General features: G+C 36.1%; 1 protein-coding gene across 11 annotated transcripts in view; it reads left to right on the forward strand.

The window, feature by feature from the left end:
- The window catches only part of tenm3 (teneurin transmembrane protein 3), a 289,706-nt gene that overhangs the window by 77,191 nt on the left and 189,734 nt on the right, over positions 1-22,781 (forward strand). Inside the window, exon 1 of one of the 11 annotated variants that reach the window (XM_077525268.1) lies at positions 3,079-3,530. The exons of 9 other annotated variants lie outside the window; for them this stretch is intronic. The gene's annotated coding sequence lies outside the window, so the exon portion shown is untranslated. Of the gene's footprint in view, positions 1-3,078; positions 3,531-22,781 lie in introns of those variants that run through there. One more of the 11 variants, XM_077525269.1, reaches the window with a different exon arrangement.

Here is a 22,781-nt window from a genome sequence, read left to right on the forward strand (position 1 = left end):
CAACGTGAAACCCAGTCGCGCAGAGCTCCCCTCGGCCCCATCGATCATGCACACACTCTGTGAAGGTCTATATTATGTGAGTTGGTAGGGGGCAACCAGTAAATACAAAGGTGGAGAAAAGCCTCACTGCTGGAATGATTACGATGGAGATGAAGAAAAGGAGATGAAGGCTGTCCTGTGAGTCCAAACCACTCTCCCAAGTGCTTTCACACAAACTGGGGGCACAGAATATAAAATAAGTAAATCCAGCCTAGGTCTTTCTCGATGCAGTTGTTGTTTCGTGTGAGAAAATATTCCCTGATGGGCACCGAAGTACAAATCAAAGATTTTGGCGGGGAAACCTTAACTATTTTCCAAATAAATCTTCACATTTTATTCAAATATTTGTTGATGAAAACTGGGTTTATAAAATATTGTCTATATTGAACTCAAATAGTCTGTATTTGAAGTCCCTTTGAAAAGACGAAATATTGAATGTTGAATATGGGTGGACAAATCTATATATTCACCGTTTGTTTTTGTTTTTTTAGCATGTGTCGTCATTGGTTTTGCAGGTGTTCTGGAGCCTCTTCCAGCTGACTTTGACTGAGGTGGGGTAAAACCTAGACTGGTCGCCAACTAATCACAGAGCACTTACACACAAGAATTCATACTCACATTTAGCCTTCAGTAAACTTAACTTACATGGAATGTGGGAGAAAGTTGGAGTACCCGGAGAAAAGGCACACAAGCACAGGGAGAACATGCAAACTCCACACACAAATGCCAAAACCCGAAATCCAGAGGTTTACTCTGAGGCAGATGTGCTCCCAACATTCATTCAATCAAGCAAGCAAGCAATAAAAAAAAACTGTAAAAAAAACAGAGTTGAAGATTGCATTCTTAATTTCAGTATACGGAGGACACACGCACACCCCCACACACACATTAGGGCTGGGAAATCAAATTCATTCATTTAATTCATCATTTTAAAAATCAAATCGTTGAAAATTAACTAAATAATGAAATCGAGGTGCATATGAATATAAACTGCATATCAACTTGTCTTCTTATGGATTCATAAAAGCTGTCGTTCTTGTTGTTTTTTTTGTTCCATTCAAACATTATTGTGAGTTGTAATTTTGCACAAGGAGCAGAATGCTGGATGGGCGGTTTACAAGGCGTGTTTTTAATAGTTACGGACGACTTAATTGTGGTATTTAAGCATAGTAAACAGACACTATGAATACTGTAGTTATTTTTTTACACAGGCTGTAAATGTTAACTTAACATTAAAACTCATTTAAAACCAGTCTACATTATTGTTGACTGAGCATTTTGCACAGGATTTATTTTTTAATAAATGAAACCTTATACATGTTTGTGAGGTTTAGTACATTGATTAAAATAAATTAAAATGGTAATTGTCCAGACTTACTAAAAAAAGGCACACATATATAGTGTGTGTGTGTGCGTGTGTGTGTGTGTGTGTGTGTATTAGAGCTGTCAAATGCTTACATTTTTAAAATCACATCTTAGAATTTTGATTAATCACTATTAATTGCTTAATTAAAAAGGCTTTTTTTTTATCAACATTTTTTCGTCCGCCAAATTTGAAGAGCATCTGTTATATGTTCATTCTTTTGACATTTAATCTTGTGAGGACATCTTCAACATTTGTTGATCCTCTGCACACTTTCTTTTTTTTTTTTTTCTAAAACACTTTCATGCTCCTTTTTTTTCTAATCAGCTAATTACTTGCTTAATTTAAAATGAAAAAAAAAATGACCCCAGTAGTTTGACGTGAACAAATATTCTGAATGTCATCCACAAACATTTATTAAATGCTTAATTTTAACGCATGTAGTTATGTTTATTGTTCAAACACAACCTGTGCTACCTTTAACGTCGCCATCCGCTGTCAAGATAAAGGATAATCTGAGGTCAAAACAAATAGTATGATTAATCTGCATTAATACAATATTAATGCAATAATTTTTGGTGATTAATTAATGAGTTAACACTAACTATATATATATATATATATATATATATATATATATATATATATATATTTGCTGTGAACTCATAAACTTAGTCAATTGAGTACTTTGTCAAATGTCTTTTGCCCTTCATACTTCTGTATATCTATTAACCAGGCACAATTTGGAGAAAACAAAATACATGACATTGTGTTTGAATATGAATTACATTACATGCCATATGGCAAGACAATTAAAATGATCACAAATTCGTTCAGATGAGGATTTCTAATTTATATTTAACTTATCACAGTGTTTGTAAAATCTATTTTTATTTTAACAAAACAATGTGCGTGGATACGTGTTTGTAACTATTGTTTTTTCGAGTTAATATCGTCACTATTTTTTTTTATTTTTTTTGTACACAGTCAAAAACAGGTCGCCCGAGCGGCATTCGCTGCCAAATCCTCGGCACACCCACTCACATCAAACACGAACAGTATAACCTAACCAACACGTGTTATGTTGTGTTCAGTCAGTCAAAATGCTAATTTTGACAGACAGCGGACATGCAGACGTTCCAGTCTGTAGGACATGAAGCCGTTCACTAACTTTCAAGACGCAAATTTCAAACTCCTTCCCGCCTTAATTCCCCTTGGTTTATACAGCTGCTTCCAAACCCACTAACCACATACGCGTGCACGCAGATTCACCGTGCACAACCCCCTACATTCACACCAAGGTGCGTGCGCCATCGGGGATAGGCTGTTCAAGCGTACTTGGAGTGCAGTAGTGCACTTAAGATTACGTGCACAGTTGTGGATGTCCCACTCAAAAAAAGAAAAGAAATGAAATGGAAAAAAAGCTAATTTTGTGCGCACACACGTTTACGAGTGTTTGTGTGATAGTGACAGTCAGCGAGAAAATAAAACAGGGAAGAGTAGAAAAAGGAGGAGATACTTCTCCCATCTCTTGCCTCTCAATGCAAAAAGCAGATTCCGACCCAGTCATCCAGCAGCCAATCACTGCACTCCCTTAGCTCTCTTCTGTCCTCGTGGCTCCTCCCCCTGCCTACTTCGACGAGGGCTCCACAATTTACCAAGGCAACAAGGGAGCGAGCAGGGAGCGCAGCAGTCGCACCCGCACACACACATCCTGATGATCCCCACGAAAGGTTGCGGCAGCGTCGAATGAAGAATGAAAGAAGAGCACGCAGGATTTTTTTTATTTTATTTTTTTCGCCAATTGACAAAAGAAGAAAAAGCCGGGTAGAGAGGAACGACATACATTTCTAAAATGTTCTATTTTCTCCAGTGATTTTTCAATCACCATCTCGCTGGCAAGAAGTGAGAGGAGAACCTGGGCAAATCGAAAGACAGAGAAACGAGGAGAAACGTGAACAAGAAACCACGCAGGTTTTTTTTTTTTTTTGTCTTGACAGAGAAGACAAACATACAAAAAAGAAGAGACGGGACGACTCGTGGGCATGTGTTCCTGAACGGATCCTATATGTTTTGGAGAGCTCGAGCCCTTTAAACGAGCTGAAACTGGAGTATTCACACAGACAAGGTAAAAAAAAAAAAAGCAGTTTCTTCCATTTGTGCATTGTAGCGGCGTGTTTTCCCGCGTGCCCGGGGGACGGTCTCTCTCGTAAATTGGCTCTCATTGTGTGAATTCACTGAATTTAAACTCAACAACAAAGCGAAACAATGTCATCCGGTTATAGTGTGTATGCTTGCGTTCGCTTCTTTTCAAACAGTAGGAGATCAGGCTCCCGTGTCTTACTCTTGATTTGGTCACGAAGTGCGCAAAATAAAGGCTGAAGGGGGGAGAAAAAACAACAACAACAAAAACTAACCTTTTCTACAATCCCAGAAAAGCTTTATGTATTTCATCTTCTTAGACATAGCCAAATCGTCTTCCTATTTCTTAATTTTGTTTCTTTTATTCTTTCTGTACATTCTTCCTTTTTTGTTCACTCTCTTCTCTCACCCCTTTTGAAATGCAATTTTGGCTGTGATCATGTTTTTCGAAACTGAGAAGAGGCTGACTGAAGCAACAAGTTAGTGAGCTGACAAATCAGTCAAAGGAGCAGCAGGGCTTGTGCCAAATTGCCTCACACTATGTCACTTAATATTGATTGAACATATTTACGAAAAGCCAAATAAGAATTCAATACAGATGCATCTTTGGCCATTTTTGTCTTTTCCAGTAAAGCACCGAGGACACATTTGAGACATTTAAAATAAGCACAAGCTCCAAAGTCTGCTTTTGGTTTTGTGTGACGTGAGTAGCAGTTTAAAATGGAGATGGGCAATATTAAGCAAATTAGGGTAGCAATCAATGAGGAGTAAATGGGAATCATTCTGGACAAATTGCTTTCAGACATTGATGTCAAAGTGACCAAGTTGCATTTCAGTTCCTATGCAATGTGTGTGTGCTCGCGTATGCGTGTGTTTTAATTTTCTGGTTTGTATAGCACACACTTCTACAAATGACAGCAAGAGAGCATTTCTTTTTTTCCCCTTTGTTGGTTTTGATACTCTTATGATTTCTGATCTTAGCTTATGCAATTAACACCATATCCATAAACGTCACACGACTTTTGAGCATAATAATAATAATAATAATAATAATAATAATAATACGCAGTATTTCACTGTGCATTGCCACTTATATACTTTATATAGAAAGAACCTTTTGCAAATAATTTAGATGCAAGGTTTCAACTGAAATAGTCGAGCTGTCCATTCATTATCAAATCATCCAGAATTCATATAAGGCTTAGAGGAGCAGGCCCATAATAAAATACAGCTGGAAGTTTCACGTCAACACACTATACCTACCAAAGACAGAGAAAATATGATGCACCGCATCGTCATGTAGCAACTGATGATTCACCCATGCTAGACGTAAACTCACAATTTATTGTTGCTCTTGTTGTTTTTCAACTTTTATGAAGTCATTATTTTATTATAACACTGATATAATAATGCATGGCAATTCCCAAACCAGTGTTCTCTAAAAGGCTAGAAACCCTTCCGTAATTCTTTGTAGTGTTTAAAGCTGCCAGGGAAGTTTTGTCTTGATACCAAAATTCGGATTTTGATACTAATTGATACTGATTTTGATTAAAAAGCATAACCAAAAACAAACATTTTGAGCATTTTCCCAGACAAAAATAAAACACTGTTAAACACTATTGAACATTTGATTTATATATTTGTGTGTGAGCGTGTGTGTAGGTGAGTGTATTTCTTTCAGCATATAAGATTTCACTAGGCTTAACACGATCAAGATTTTTGGGTCTGATCATGATTGCTGATCAGCAAGTAAAAAAAAAAAAGATTACCGATCACAAGATGGAAATGTCTATTTAACTCATTCACTGCCTTTGACAAGTATACTTGTCAATTGTATTTTTTAGAGCGGTGCTAAATGGGGACGAATCTGAGCATGCTCCACTGTAAATATCAAACTTGGAAACAACTTTACTGATGCCCAACCACCGGTAGATGACATCATTGCCCCATTTTATAGGAAATAAACACAGTTTCAGAGTCCATGGGAGAAATGGCTGTATTTTGGCAAACCTACATTTTTCTGCTGTCAATTATAAAAGAACGGGACGGGACAAAAAGTAGGGAGTCTATTCTGTTATTTGGTAGATTCGGTTTATATATAATTATTGAATGGAATATCACGTGAGTATTGGAAATGTAAAAATTTTCTATAATGACTGGCAGTGAATGAGTTTAAATAACTTTAAATGTAAATTTTAAAAGTGGTTTTATTGCGGCACAGTGGCTGACTGGTTAGCACGTTCACCTCCCAGTGCTGAGGACGCAAGATCGGGTCCAGGCTTCGGCCTTCCTGGGTTGAGTTTGCATGTTCTCCCCATGCCTGTGTGGATTTTCTCCGGGTACTCCGGTCTCCTCCCACATTCCAAAGACATGCACAACATTCGTCTCTGTGTGCCCTGCGATTGGCTGGCAACCAGTTCAAGGTTTCCCCCGCCTACAGCCCAGAGCCAGCTGGGATAGGCTCCAGCACCCTCCGCGACCCTAGTGAGGAGTAACTTAACCCCTTCAGACCCACATTTTTTTCTGCTGGGCAATTGTTTCTTTCTTTCTTTTTCTTTTATTTTTTTACTGATTTGGACTCTTTTCCCACATAACAACATGGAAAAAAAAATCGGGGTTATCGCATGTTTTTATTTATTTAATAGATGCCAGCATAATATGGCTGTAATGTGTTGTAAACTTACCAAGCTTATATGTAACATTTTTAACATGAACATCATGCAAATCAACTTGCGATTGTGATTGGCTAGCTCGGATTCAATCATGAACCAGAAGTGTTGACATCATCCAAATTCTGTTTTTATTGGTTTAGACATGCATATACTGTATGTCATGTCCACTGCAGTCATCTTTGAGTCCGAAGGGGTGAAATTGGCGATCGAATTTAGGATGTCGGTGAGTGAGGTGTTCAGCCATGTTGGATGTGTTTCCACCTCTAGCCAGAGTAGTTTTCGAACAAGTCTTGCAGACAGGCTTCGCTATATGTGTCTTTGGGCTTGCCCTGGCTGTCGGCCATGTAAGCAAAATAATTCCATATGATGACGCTTGATGCGTCTTGCTTCTGTGAGGAGTGCAGGGTGTGCAGGAGCTTGAGAATTTGCAGCCATCTTTCTCCTCCCTCTAAGACGCAGAACCCTCCCTTGGTAGACAGGCTGACTGTTGGCCTAATGTTTATCAGCTTTTAAGATCCACAGTAGGAGAACTGTCTTAAAAAAAAATAATAATAAAAAATACTCGGAGGTACCAAACCATTCTTGACATTGTGATACGAGGAAAAGCTGGTATTGGTCACCGTACCCAGTAACTAACATAACTACTGGCATTAAATGCACACTATGCTAAGTAGGGGTGTGAATTGCCTAGTACCTGACGATTCGATTCGTATCACGATTCACAGGTCACGATTCAATTCGATACCGATTAATCCCGATACGAATTTATAAGTCGATTGTTGCGATTTTTTTTCATTCAAATTTAGAAAATACTAATCAGTAAGCTTGTAGAGTGTAAGATTTATATGAAAATGTATTATTTATTTATCTGAAATTTCAGTCTTATAGAGGTTGTAATTTGTTTCATGTTTGAACAGCATTGAAATAAAATATTAAGGCTTAATGTTCCGTTCATATAACATTCTTCCATGCTTAATGTGTGAATCCTTTAAAAAAAAAAAAAAAAAAAAAAAAAAAAAAATCGATTTTGCCTATTATTGAATCGATTCGAGAATCGCGCGATGTAGTATCGCGATATATCGCCGAATCGATTTTTTTTAACACCCCTAATGCTAAGTATTTTGCAGTGTTTTTGTTTTATTTGTCTTTTTCCGATTAGTTTTTATGAAAAATAGATCCTTGGTGGGTCCGTGTCTATTTTGGTCATTGGAGATTATGTATTGGAAACAGACATTAAAAATAGAAAAACAACTCGTTTGATTTTTGTTTTAAAACAGAAACACCAAAATGGAAATGCATTTTGAGGTTCTCGTTTGGCTCGGGTAAGAAAAAGTCCAATAACAGTTTGATTTTAAATTTCCATTTCAGAAATGAAAATAGGATATAGCAGGAGACACAAATCGAAAAACGGCCCGTATTTTTGTTTTTGATTTCCGGAAGAGAGAGAGAGAGAGAGAGAGAGAGAGAGAGAGAGAGAGAGAGAGAGAGAGAGAGAGAGAGAGAGAGAGAGAGAGAGAGAGAGAGAGAGAGAGAATAAAAAAAAAAACGTAGCAAATAAAATGTTACAGAAAATTAAATGAAAAGAAAAAGACATTGCTTTTGAGTTGTGGTTCAAACGCTTAAAAAAGTAGCAAAAAAAAAAAAAAAAGAAGAATACAAAATTATGAAAGAGACCGGGACAAAAAAATGATGCTGCCCCTAATACTGTAATGAAAATAATTTGACTATAGGGACAGGTTCAAGTTGTGTCGATTAGCATCACAGATCTTCAAACTCATTTGGGAAACGTTTCTGATATATTCTCGACTATCAATAGGCAATGACTGCATTCTCATTCTTATACGCAAATTTTTGTGGACCAGCCCTAAATTACGGAGCTCAACTGTCATCATATTGTTCCGAAAAATAACACGAATGCAAATAGAACACTTTGTCGGTATACGTTCTGGATGTGTTAAATCGACCTGTTTTGCATATATATTGTTCCCAGAATGCATTGCATGGCGCAGTTAATGATGTTATAAGGACGTTAATCGTTGTCATATCTATTTGTGGTCCCAGTAATTGAATTTGTGTCGTATTGAACACATTTATGTTGGTGTATGATTACAAAAAAATACAAATTAAACAAACCATAGTTTAATTAAGTTGTGTGTAAAATAATGACATCCAGGACGACGATTCCCCATACAAGTTGCTGCTTGTGAAATTACAAATCTATATGTTTTGATTCTGGCCAGCTGATTAATTAGTCCGATATTACTTTTTTTTTTAGTTTAAAATCATCTCGCGGGTCGGATTAAACCCATTTGCGGGCCTGATCCGGCCAGCGGGCCATATGTTTGACACCCCAGTTCTAAATTGTCCCTGGGTGTGGTTATGAGTGTGAGTGGTTGTTTGTCTGTGTGTGCACTGGATTGGCTAGCAACCAGTTCAGGGTGTACCCCGTCTAATGCACAAAGCCAGCTGGGATAGGGTCCAGCACCCCCGCGACCCTTGTGAGGAGTATGCGGTCAAGAAAATGGATGGATGGATGGATGTTTCCAACCGTAATATCCAATGACCAAAAGACACTCGGACCTTGGCGGTAAACCGTTAACACTTTATACAGACATGAACTAAAAATGGAAATCACTTCACTTGTATACGTACGCTTTGCAGTCTATCGCCATGGTAGCTGTGTGGAAACAGTATTTAACTGAGGAAAGATTTGGAGAAAACCTATAGCCGATCTGCCTTCAGTGCTTCTTTTAGCACTGTCTGTTTTGAAAGGATGTATGTGGTGAGGTGAGGGTAGCACTGCTGATCATACAGAGAGAGAGAGAGAGAGAGAGAGAGAAGACGGGCTTTTCTGTTTGCTTAATGACTTCCAGACACAGATTTGCATTCCAGTGCCGTGTGTGGGTGTATGCGAGGCTCTCCCTCTCCACCCCCAACGCTTTACCTTTTCAATGAGAAACATCACATTTTGAGATGCTCCGAAAAAATGTGTCCGTGAATAACAAAGTCAAGGGAGGAAGTACATGATGGATTGAAGGAATTAAACTGTCACTGTGAGAGGAAACATGCTTTTAAGACAAGAAGACACATAGGCAAATCGTAAAGAGAGGAAGGCAGAGATAGCACAGGAGACATGAACATGTGCAACTGATTAAGATTCCAAGGGGCCTATTAAGAATGATAAGATGTCATTAGAAAAATAAAGTGTTGAAATTATTTTTCCTATTTATATCACATTGAAGGCCAAAAGTTGAACGAGCTCTTGCTAAATTTAAAGTAGTTGATAGATGCTGTTTGCAGTTTTAGTGAGAGAGAATTCAAAACAAGAAAGAAAAAAAAAAACATTCGTTTGTAATTTTGGTTTTGGGTTTGAATAGCACAAAACTGACAACACCTATAATTAGTCACTATGTCAATAATAAAATGCGCATGTGACTAATTATGTTTTACAAGATAAATTGTGCCCGTCTGTCAAGTTGATTCATATTTAGCTATTTTTTCTTTTGTCTGGAATGTTTTAGTGGATTAGGATGTTCAGACCAGCCACTGGGAGACACAATAGAAGCAGTCAAGCACAGAAAGTGGCTGCATTCCACCGCCAGATAAAATTCTAAATAATGAAAGAGAATAACACTTTCAAAAAAAGTGGTGATTTGCTACTTTTTCAATACAACACCATATTAATACCATTCAACACAGATGATGACACAGTCACTTGCACATGTTTTGGGACCATAATGAAGATATTGTAAAGATGACCGCTGCACAATTTTTTAGTAGCCTTTCTTTAAATACAAGAGTAACAGTTGATACCAATAATATCATTATATAATTACCGCAATCAATTGAGTTTTTTTTTCTGTTTGTTTACTCTGCTAAACTATTAGTCTTACATTTACAATGTTCTATGGCAGGGTGTCCAAGCTACGTCCCGGGGGCCATTCGTCCATTTTTCAGTGGCCCGCGACATATGCTAAAAATGGCATTTGACTCCGTTCAAATAAAATAAAACAAAAATGTTTGGAGATGGTCAAAGTAAGACGGGAGGGTATCGAAAAACAGGTGAGTTAACTAAAACTAATGAAAAAACTAAAACTAAAATAAAAAAACCCCCAAAATGCTTTCTAAAAAACGAATACTAACTGAAACTACATTTTATGTTTACAAAACTAACGAAAACTAACGATCGTTTTAGTCTTTGGTAATTAATTTAATGCATGAGCCTTTGGGGATGATTTGAAATGTGATTTTTAGTCGATTTATTTTAATATAAACCGGAATAATGAATTTCTTTTTAAAATTTTTTTATAGTTCTTTATTTACTTACTCAATCAATAAACAAATTATGGGGGAAAGTTGAATACAATCATTGTAGACAGTATAAACAATTAGACGGAATAATGATGTTTGAAAGTAAATTTAATTAAATTTAATTAACTAAAACTAATGAAAAAACTAAAACTAAAAATCAAAAAACAATAATTTTACTGAAATAAAATAAAAACGAAAATGCTTTCTAAAAAATGAAAACTAACTGAAACTAAATTTTATGTTTACAAAAATAACTAAAACAAACTATAATTATAGCAAACATATCATTCGTTTTAGTCTTTGGTAATGAATTTAAATGTGATTTTTAGTAGATTTATTTTGATATAAACCGGAATAATGACGTTTGAATGTCACACAGAAGTGACGTCATGTCGCTCCATGGTGTATTATTAGTAAATATTGCCCACAAGTAATACACATAAAAAAAACTAATACTAATACTGAAACTAACAAATTAAACTAAAACTAAGCATTTTAAAAAAAACTAAACTAAGAAAAACTAACAGAACCACCCTGAAAACTAATAAAAATTAACTAAAATGAAAAATTCCAAAACTATAATAACCCTACTGCCATATTACGAATAAATTGGTTTATATACTATAGCATTTTTCTAAATATGCAAAAGCACAAATAAATTATTTGAACAATTTTTAGGACTAAACACAATTTCTCTTCATAACATTATGTGGCCCTTGCGTCCTTCTGATTTTCTGTATGTGGCCCTCAAATGAAAAAGTTTGGAAACCTATGCAATGCTTTTAAGTTGACCTTCAGTTCAATGATCCATAAATGACACCAAACATTTGCCATTATTATACTCAGAAGTGGAACAATTCCTGTTTCATCTAATTTCCGTCTATTTGCATTAACTCCAACTTAAGTCTTATTATTAGCAGGAAAAATGGATTTTCATATTTTTAAGCGAGACAACAATGTGGAGGGAAGGCAAAATCCATTGCTGTGTTAGTCACTGTTTCAAATGACAACCCCCCCCCCCCCTCCCACCTCTAAAGGCATTTGCAGATTATACTGGATATATATTTGCAGATTAAGGGGACAGGTTGTGTGAAAGGCTGACTGCTGGGGCAGACAATGTGACCGGCCAAGCATTATACGACCTGCTGGATCCCACCACCGCTGCATGCGCACACGCTGTTGCACGGCCGTGTGCACGTTCGCGAGCGATCATGCGTTAGCCGCATGAACACGCCGATTCATCAACACACGAAACCCCCATTCCACTGAACATGCACTCTCGTTACCAGGGTTATGTTTCTAATCCCGCTTCGCAGGCTGGAATTCTTACTCAGTATGTTAAGACTTTTCTGGAAAGATTTACAGGAACTTGACTACTTTGTTGGATCAGTTTATCATTCCTGTATTTTTTTTGTTTTATCTCATCAGGCTTTGTTTTGACCCATCCCCCAATACACACACGCATACACGCATGCACGCACATACAGAGATTTTACTGACACCGAATCTCGTACTTTGGCAGGCCTTGTTGCTAGGAGATGAACGTGTTTGTGTGAAGACACTAACAGAGAAAAGTACAGTGTAGTAATGTGTGTTTGAAACCTTGAAAAAGATAAAAGGTAAAAAGGCAAAGGTTGAGGCTTGTGTCTGTGTTGTTTCGCTTATTTCTTGGATGAAGCAATATTATTTTGTGCTTAAAATATTATTCAAGCTTGAACACAGGTTCACCAGCGCAGCATAAGCATCGCTCCCGTTCGTGACGGTAAAATATTATTTTCATGTTTCATTATTTTTCATCCCATACAAAACAATGTATTGTTTATTTCTTGATTTGTTCTTTAGTTGCTGTCATGCGCATGCATTGAGGGAGGAGCGTGTGTGGATTGTTGCTTTGTATGCATACCATTGCGAAGTGTATCACAACTCTCTTCTGTAAAGTAAAGTGGTACCTCTGCCTCGATTTACGAACGTCCCTTCATACGAAATTTTCAAGTTACGAAACTCCTCAACAGGAAAATATTGCCTCTTGTTTCGAAAGAAGTTTCAGGATACGACAGATAAAAATACAGTATGGGCCGCTACTCGCAGCTCCCAGAGTTTCCTGAACGCAACATACTTACAGCTGCTCTACCATTGGCTATTACTGGCATCTTCCTGGCATCCCATTAGCTAAGAGGGACCTGTACCGTATGTGACCATAGATACAGAATAGAATGTGTCAATGTAGCGTCCTCGTCATTCGCCCCTCAGGCCATGAGGTGTTTAGATAGTTTTACGTAAATGTATTAACTAACGGCCGACGAATTTGTGCAAAAATTCAAACAATTGGTGATTGATGAAGGCTACGTTGCACAGTAAGTTTTTAATTGCGACGAGACGGGCCTTTTTTTGGAAAAAGATGCCTCGCCGTACATGAAGTTTCCATCAAGTTTCGGAAATTATTGAAAAGAATCACCCAGAAACAGTTTTCACTATTCGGGCGATCGCTCACTTTGATTATTTTTGCCTTGGACATTTTCAAAAGATTAGTTAAAAAGTTAAAGTAAGTTATAAGTTAAAAAAAAAAATAAAATAAAGAAGAAAATAAAATAAAATAAGCGCTCCAGGTGGAAGAGTGGAACCGTCACTTCCCTTCGGGAGATGATGTGCGGCTTACATGATGTAAGCATGAGTGAGTGAGCGATAAATAAAAAAAATAAAAATAAAAAGATTGTTAAAAAAAAAACAAACATCATTGGATCAGTTCTTTACAAAACACCAGGCAAAAACACAGAGACAAACATGAATCAAAGAGGGCAAAAAACGATGAGGACAGCATTTAAAAGGTAAATAACCATCATTTTTATTCTTTACTCTATTCTTTGTTTTTTTTTTTTACATTATGCACAACTCTCATTTATTGTGCAATAATCTTATTTTAACATGTATTTGTTTCATGTTTTGATGCATTTTTATGCTTTATAAAACATTTATGTCTGAATTTTGGGAGGCTTGGAACCGATTAGGGCAATTACATGGAAAATGCGTCTCTACTTAAGAACTTTCTTCCAGAACCAATTAATTTCGTAAGTAGAGGTACCATTGTACAATAGGATTATGTGCATTTGTGCAGAGTCTGGTGTGTTCACAGGAAAGCTCTTCAGGTGAAAGCGCGACGCTATCCTTTCTCATCACTAATTCAAAAGGAAGACCGACTTGTTTATGACCAAAATGTGGTCAAAACAATTCTATGACTCATTTTGCAAAATGGACATGTTCGAATCATCATCCATTCATATCGTATGGAACGATGCTGAGCTCGTCAATCAGTAGTTTTACATGCTCTTCAGGCCTTGAGTATCGTGCCGCCGTTAGTGGCTGACTGTTGAATATAAACTGCACGCGCAAGAAATGTGGAAACAGAATGTGAACAGCTCCCAGTCAATGTCTGTGTGTAAATTAGACGGGCAGAACAGCAGGCCAGCCCATTAGAAACAGCAATGGTGTCGTCACGCCTTTATTATGGAGTGCCGGAACACATTTGAAATGATACACCGGGGCAGACTCACAATGCACACTGCTACGTTCTGTGTAAATAAGCAAAGCAGCGTGATGGTGAAGACGCTTTGAAGGAAGCTTTGTGTGGTCTCAAAAACAGTTCTCTATATCTACTACATACTGTATTCCATCCATCCATCCATCCATTTGATCTTAAAATGAAGTTGTTTTTTTTTATGTGGATCTTATCAAAATATGTAACTAAATTACATCCAAACTCAAAATTTCACGCATAATGTGTTGTATATTGTTATAATTTGTCAGGGTATGTAGCTAATTATAGCTTTCCAGGTTTCCCAGTAATAATTAGGGGTGTGCCAAAAAAAAATCGATTCATAAAAGAATCGGGATTCTCATTTATTGAAATTCAGAATCGGTATTTAATATCCAAAAATCGATTTTATTTAAATTAGAAATGAAGAAGAATGGGAACAGGCAGTTGTAGACCACATGCTGTTTTTGTGGAAAAATGCACTTACAATACAAAATTAATAAACGGAGAAAAAAACAACAACACACACTTCAATGTCTCTATTTGTCATTTTGTCAAAGCAGACTGGAGTAGATCATGACAATTTTTTGCATATCTGTAAATTGAAGCAGAAATCATTTGTCAATCAAATAATTTTGAATCGAAAATCAATTCTGAATCGAATCGTAGACCCAAAAATCGCAATCGAATCGAATCGTGACAGTCAAAGATTCCCAGCCCTAGTAATAATATTTATGTTTGTATAATTGTATTCATTGTAATGATGTTTTCTATTGTATGTATATGCAATTAGTTGACATTGAGAGTTAATGTTTTGACTTTGTTCATTTATCACATTTGGTTTATTCAACCCACAGTGAATAATTACATTTTTAGATGGTTGTATGATTTAAGTACCGTATATTATATTTAGGATATAATTATGGGTAATATGCTAGATAGGGATGTAACGATATCCAAACATCACGATACGATATTATCACGATATGAAGGTCACGATACGATAATTATCACGATATTGTGGGGGTGTTGGCAATATTTAAAAAAGATCACAATATTGTAAAAAAAAGAAAAAAAAAAAAGAGCTCATACTAAAAAAGCATAATATTGTGCTTTTGTACATAACAGCAATGCATATAAACCACCTCCAATCTCTAATAACAATATTGAGGCACTTACTTGCTAATGCAAGCACACATTGATCGCTTCACAAGCAAATTAGGTTCCCCTTCATCTGACAGTTAGCATAGATTTTAAACATAGAAGGCCAAAACATCCCTAATGAAAATTAAATTGCAACTAGCCACTAGAGGGTGCTAGAACTGCACAAATGGGTGACTTTTTTTTTTTTTTTTTAACAGATGTGTTCCTTTTAAATATTGTGAACATGACGACGACGATATGGTGGCAGTTTTAATATCACAATATCACAATATTGCCCTTATCATGACATCCCTAATGCTAGATAAGCTTTTTTTCATGTCAAACAATGCTGCATTTCAAATTGGTGCAATTTCAATTGCCTTTTTCTTGAAAATTCTTGTTCCTGACCAGTGGTGTCTATTCAAATGTATATTTTGCTGTGCCATGTACATAAAGAATTAGGGCCTTCTTTAGATCCTTCTAGTACCTTCCATTACTGGGCTTTTTAGCCCTTCCTACCCAAGAAAACATCTTTAGAAATTCACAACATTCAAAAGAATTATAGAGAGGAGGACCTTGAGAAATTGATAGAAGAGAGAAAAAAGGAGGGAAGAGGTTGAAAGATGAGATGTTTGCTGACAAAGTGTATCTTATCAGAGACTGAGTCCAGATGGTTCGTAAGCACACCTACTCTGCATTTCTCTCGCTCCCTTTTTGTGGTCTTTCCTTCATTGTGAAGTACTCTTATTATTCAGCCACATTTCCCCATCCGCCAGCCAGACTCACCCTGCTTGCACATTCTTAGCTCCATGTTATAAATTGTCCACCACCTCTGACCATGTTATGATAAAAATTTTATCCAAAGGGTTCATCTTCCTGGAATCCTGTAAACCAAAACGTGAGAGCTGCATTACATCATGAGAGCATTGTTATAAGCCGTGACGTGACGCCGCGGGAGAATGGGCTACTTAAGCCGAGAAGCGACTGTAGCAGCGTGCAGATACTAGTGAGTGGTGCCCGGGAAAAATAATGAGGGAAAAATAACCCGGGAAATCAATGTTGTTCTTCCTGCTTTGAATTCTTTTAATTAATGTCGGTGCATGTCAGCCTGTTACATCAGCAACTTCAGAGAACTTGTCACAATATCGTGAAAGGCAATCTAAATGTTAAGGAAAAAATACCTTTCTATAGTTTCAATTAAATGGACAACAAAATAACACCAATGTCCTAAACCAGTGGTGTCCAAACTACGGCCCGGGGCCATTTGCGGCCCGCCGTCCATTTTTCAGTGGGCCGTGACATATGTAAAAATGGCATTTGACTCAGTTCAAATAAGTTAACAAAAACAAAAATGTTTGGAGATGGTCAAAGTAAGAAGGGAGGGTATCGAAAAACAGGTGCCATTAAAGGTTATTTTAATTAACTAAAACTAATGAAAGAACTAAAACTAAAATTCAAAAAACAATAATGTTACCAAAATAAAATAAAAACGAAAGTCCTTTCTAAAAAACGAAAACTGACCCCGGGTTTTCACTGACTGCGGTTGCGGTGCGGTTGCGGTGCGGTGCGTCTTGACTGCGTGCTCCGGACGGGTCAATTTTTTTGTCAATCCACACCGGCTCCGCACAGCTGCGGTCCGGCAGCTCCGTCGCCGCCCACTTCCCAACGTGTCTCGCGGGACCGCGCGCGCGCGATCATGTGGCATTTCACAACGACAAACATACAGAAAGTCTGCTCAACAGAGAAGCAGAAAGATATGAGATTCCATGCAGCATCCTTTTTTTGGTTGTCCTTGTAAAGTATATTAATAACGAGAGTCGGGTCAGTGCGTGCTCAAGGCGAGCGCCACTCTTTATTTCTGTCTTCCGCGTCCGGTTGCCGCTCAGTACGGCAAGTGAGACGGGCACAACAAGCAATCGCGAACATCAAACTCACAATACATTACAGTCCTTATAAAAAGGATGTGCCGTGTCTAATATTATTTTGTGGTTTTCCACCTCCAATTTATTAAACCTCTCCGCGTCCATGTTCGCTGGTGTCTAAACCGTGAATGAGCACATGGCCCGGCGACGCCCACGTCACGTTCTGCTGATAAGCTTGCGAAATACGAGCTGGCGAGTGTTTTATTCTGAAAGGTAACCGGAAATTTATTTTTGAAACTGCGTCGGTCTTCCTGTCCCGCTCGATGTGTTTTGTGCTAGCTTGCCATTTGCCGGAGGCCTACCGCATGCGGCGTCCGGCAAAAATAGAAAATAGGCTATCCTTGCGGAAGGCTTGCGGCACGCCGCAGGCCTTCCGCAGTCAACACGCAACGCACCCGCAAGCGGTGTAGACTGCACCATTCGAATGAATGGAATCTAATTGCTTGCGGCGCCGCACCGCACCGCAACCGCACCGCAACCGCAGTCAGTGAAAACCCGGGGTAACAAACTAAATTTTATGTTTACAAAACTAACTAAAACTAACTATAATTATAGCAAACATATCCTTCATTTTAGTCTTTAGTGATTAATTTAAATGTGATTTTTTAGTAGATTTATTTTTATTTAAACCAGAATAATGACATTTGAAATTATGTCACACAGAAGTGACGTCATCTAGCAGCAGCCAATAGAAAAGCACCAAAAGATTACGTTGCTCCCATGGTGTTTTTTAAATATTGCGCACAAGTAATACACATTTAAAAAACAAACAAAAACAAACTAATACTAATACTGAAACTAACAAAGTAAACTAAAACTAAGCATCTTTTAAAGAACTAAACTAATAAAAACTAACAGAACCACCCTGAAAACTATTAAAAACTAACTAAAATAAAACAATTCCAAAACTATAATAACCCTACTGCCAAATTACAAATAAATTGGTTTATGTATTGTCGCTTTTTTCTAAATATGCAAAAGCACAAATAAATGATTTGTCCAATTTTTAGGACTAAACACAATTTCTCTTCATAACATTATGTGGCCCTTGCGTCCTTCTGGTTTTCTGGACGTGGCCCTCAAATGAAAAAGTTTGGACACCCCTGTTCTAAACCATTATTACTACAAGTATGCAATTATCACAAATACTTGATAATGCTATTGTAATTACATATGATAGATTCATGTCCAATATAACCTTTTGGAATATTGTTGCAAAACAATTGTAAAACGAAGTAATGTAAACAAGTTACTTTTACTCATGCAGTCATGTCCACACATTTTTAACCGCTTAAAATTCGGATGGTCTCTGGCGGGCAAACATTCTTAAAAAAAAATAAAAATTATAAACTATGCCGATACTCTAAATGGTTCAGGAACAGCTTCAAACTTACTTTGAATGCAACTTTTTTTTAAAGCATTTTTGGCAAAATTGCTTTAAAGAAGCCCAGTATCACTAGTCAAGCTCTTATCTACTGCTGTGGGAAATGAAGACAGACGAGGTGACAGCAAAATGAACCACGTGCACCTGGTGGAGGCTGTTGTAGTTATTTCTCTGTGCCATCACTTGATTTTATAAATGCTTGCAACTAGGGGTGTTAAAAAAAATCGATTCGGCGATATATCGCGATACTACATCGCGCGATTCTCGAATCGATTCAATAATCGGCAGATTCGATTTTATTTTTTAATTTAATTTTATTTTATTTTTTTTAGGATTCACACCTTGAGCATGGAAGAATGTTATATGAACAGAACATTAAGCCTTAATATTTTATTTTAATGCTGTTCAAACAGGAAACAGATTACAACCTCTATAAGACTGAAATTTCAGATAAATAAATAATACATTTTCATATAAATCTTACACTCTACAAGCTTACTGATTAGTATTTTCTAAATTTGAATGAAAAAAAATCGCAACAATCGACTTATAAATTCGTATCGGGATTAATCGGTATCGAATCGAATCGTGACCTGTGAATCGTGATACGAATCGAATCGTCAGGTACTAGGCAATTCACACCCCTACTTGCAACCATCTGATCAATTTTTATATGAACAGAAATTAAAACAAAATTAACAGCAGAGGACATATATTGGACATGAATCATATGTAATTATCAAGTATTTGTGATAATTGCATACTTGTGGAAATAATGGTTTAGGATGTTGGTGTTATTTTGTTGTCCATTGAATTGAAATTATAGAAAGGTAATTTTACCTTAACATTTAGATGGTCTTTCACTATATTGTGTACTGTATTTATTTTCATTTATTTAATTCAGTCTCCGGTGTAATAACCTTATTTATTTATTGATTGGATTTTTATTTTTTTTATTGTATTATTATTATTATTATTATTATTATTATTATTATTATTATTATTATTACATTTCTGGTGTAATAACCTTATTTATTGATTGATTGAATTATTTTTTATTTTATTATCTGTTCCTATTGCTGGTGGATAGGGATGTAAGAATAAGTGCGATATCGTGATATTGTGATATTAAAACTGGCACAATATCGTCGGCGTCATGTTCACAATATTTTAAAGGAACACATCTGTTAAAAATGTCAGGTTGATTTCTATTTGTGCAGTTGTAGCACCCTCTAGTGGCTAGTTTTTTAGTGCAATTTAATTTTCATTAGGTATGTTTTGGCCCTTCTATGTTCTACACTAATTGTCAAATGAAGGGGAACGTAACATACCTGTGAAGCAAGTCAATATGTGGAGGAACTCAATGTGTGCGTGCATTAACAACACAACATAATAATAATAACATAATATTAATAATAATAAAACAATAATAATAACAAAACATTGATGTTATGTACAAAAGCACAATATTGTACTTTTTTTTTTAGTATGAGCTTTTTTACAATATTGTGAGCTTATTTTAATATTGCCAACCTCCCCACAATATTGTGATAATTATTGTATTGTGAGCTTCATATCGTGATAATATCGTATTGTGACGTTTGGATATCGTTACATCCCTCCCTGCTACAAAGCATTAAGTATGAAGATTGAACAATACGGGTACATGGCATGACACCACACCTTCAAGACACTTTAACATCAGTGGGATGTGGATGGATGTACACACAAAGATGTATGTACTGAAACAAACTATATCAACCACCGTGCATCTCTCCCAAAGCCACCTAGGATGGGCTCCAGCTCATCTACAACCCTACTGAGAATAATGGCTAGGAACAGCAAATGGATGGATAGGCAAAAACAACCTCTTTGCTACCTTCAGGGCAGGCACACCCACTTAACCCCGTGTCCTCTTCATGGTAACACCCCCTTGCAGCTCCGCCCGCTCTTGTACCCCTCCTCACTTGCAATCTCTTTTGAGTGGTGGTGTCAGGGGCAATGGAAGGTCAGCATCCCAACAGGCTAAGTAAGGGGGTCAAGTTACAGGAAGCAATTGTTTGGATTTGCTTCATGCGTGTTTGGGCTTTCACCTTAAAATGTATTGTTTTGTGATTGAATACTTTCTTGAATGCACATCTGGCTAATCCATGTGGCTGACCGCTGGTGCTTGTTGAATTCAAAGAGCCTCTAGCAATGGTACCTTTTGAAAACTCATCTTTCATTGGAGTTGTCCAATTCCAGGATTGAGGCATTATGTGCCCAAGCAATGTATACAATATGTTTTATAACAGTTCAAACATGGACACTGACTACTGTAATTATTCAGGCGTTTGGTGATTAAAGCTTACCTTTGTTTTGATGTGTGTGATGTTGGCTTTCAGCTAGCAAGCAAACATGCGAATTAATTATTCAATATTAATTAATTATTTCTTTTCTGGATTAAATTTGTTTGCAGTGAACATTCCATTAAAATAGTAATATATACTGTAAAGACATTTTTGCTTTGTAGAATTAAAAGCTAAATCATATTTTATTAAAGTGTCAACATCTCTTATATATTGTAATTTAGACTTAGACTTAGAGTTAGACTTGACTTTATTGATCCCTTTGGGATGGCAACCTCTGGGAAATTTACATTTCCAGCAACAATAAGAACAGATAATAAAATAAAAAATAATTCACTCAATCAATAAATAAGGTTACTACACCAGAGATTGAATTAATAATAATAATAATACTAATAGTAATAATAATAATAATAATAATAAAAAAATAAAAAAAAGTTAAATCAATCAATAAGTAAGGTTATTACACCAGAGATTGAATTAATAATAATAATAATAATAATAATAATAATAATAAGAATAATAATAATAAAATAAAAATTAAAACTTAAATCAATCAATAAATAAGGTTATTACACCAGAGATTGAATTAATAATAATAATAATAATAATAATAATAATAAATAAAAATTCAATCTATCATTAAATAAGGTTATTACACCAGAGATTGAATTAATAATAATAATAAAAATAAATATATAATTATTTTGAAAACAAATGATCACAAAAAACAGTGTGAAGAACCATTTTTTGTCTTTCTAGAGTGATTTGTTTTGATTTATATATATTTTTAGACACAATGTATTCTGACATATATCGTCACTAGGGATGCACAATGCTATTTTCAACCGATAGCGATAAACCAATAATTTAGAAGTGCCGATTTCGATAACCGATAAGTAAGCCGATAATTGTTTGCAAATTAACTTGAATACAAATATGCTTTCAAGTCCTACTATAAATCTAACAAACACATTGAAACATTGTATAAACTTTGCACAATGTTTCAATGTATGTAAAGCACCATGAAGCTGAATTTTATTGATATGAGTCACAACCACAACAGATGGACAAACATGGCATGTCTATAATTATTGCTTTATTATTGCATTATTATTATTAATTTTTTTCTTTATTATCTGGTTTATCTGTATGAAATCAAATTGCCGATAATTATCGGCAGATTTCTCTATTAACTGGTTTATCCGTTTGACGTCAAATTGGTCGATAATTGCCGATAATTATTGGCCACCGATATTATCGTGCATCCTCAACTGTCACCCTTTTAAAATAATTGCCTAAGTTGTCTAAGCCTAAGTTTTTTTTTGTTTTTGGATAATTATTTTGCCTAAATCATCTCCTCATGATGCAAATGGTTAAATTTTTTTGTTTCCTGAAAAATCTGAAAAAAAATTGTGCGATTATTCTACAAAGGCGTCGTGTGGGTGGGGTGCTGGAGCCTATCTTGGCTGGCTTTGGGAAGTCGGCGGGGTGCACCTTGAACTGGTTGCCAGCCAATCGCAGATGATAAATAAATGAAGCCAAATAATATAACCTTAACATATACTATTTTTTTTTTTAATAGTGTCATAGAGTATGGGGCCTGTGTCTGCCAAAACAAGTGTCCTATTTCGGCAACTTTTGCAACTTTGAGTCCAGAGCTGTTATTGAACCAGAGTCATTGAACCTGGCATTAAAAACTTGGTTAGATCTTTGTAAGTAATAAATGTAATGTTTTTTTTTTTTTTTTAATTGGCTCCTCGTTTATTTAAACAGTCAAAATTATTAGTTCATGTTTAAGTTTTTTTTTCGTTTTTTTTATTTTTTTTAAATAAAGTTAATGTTTGTAACAAGGACAAAATGAAATGTTAAAATAAAAACATATTTTGGCTATCAAATGAATCATTATGTATAAAAAAAATAAAATA

Source organism: Festucalex cinctus, chromosome 6 (assembly GCF_051991245.1).
Source record: "Festucalex cinctus isolate MCC-2025b chromosome 6, RoL_Fcin_1.0, whole genome shotgun sequence".
In the NCBI taxonomy this organism is placed as follows: Eukaryota; Metazoa; Chordata; class Actinopteri; order Syngnathiformes; family Syngnathidae; genus Festucalex; species Festucalex cinctus.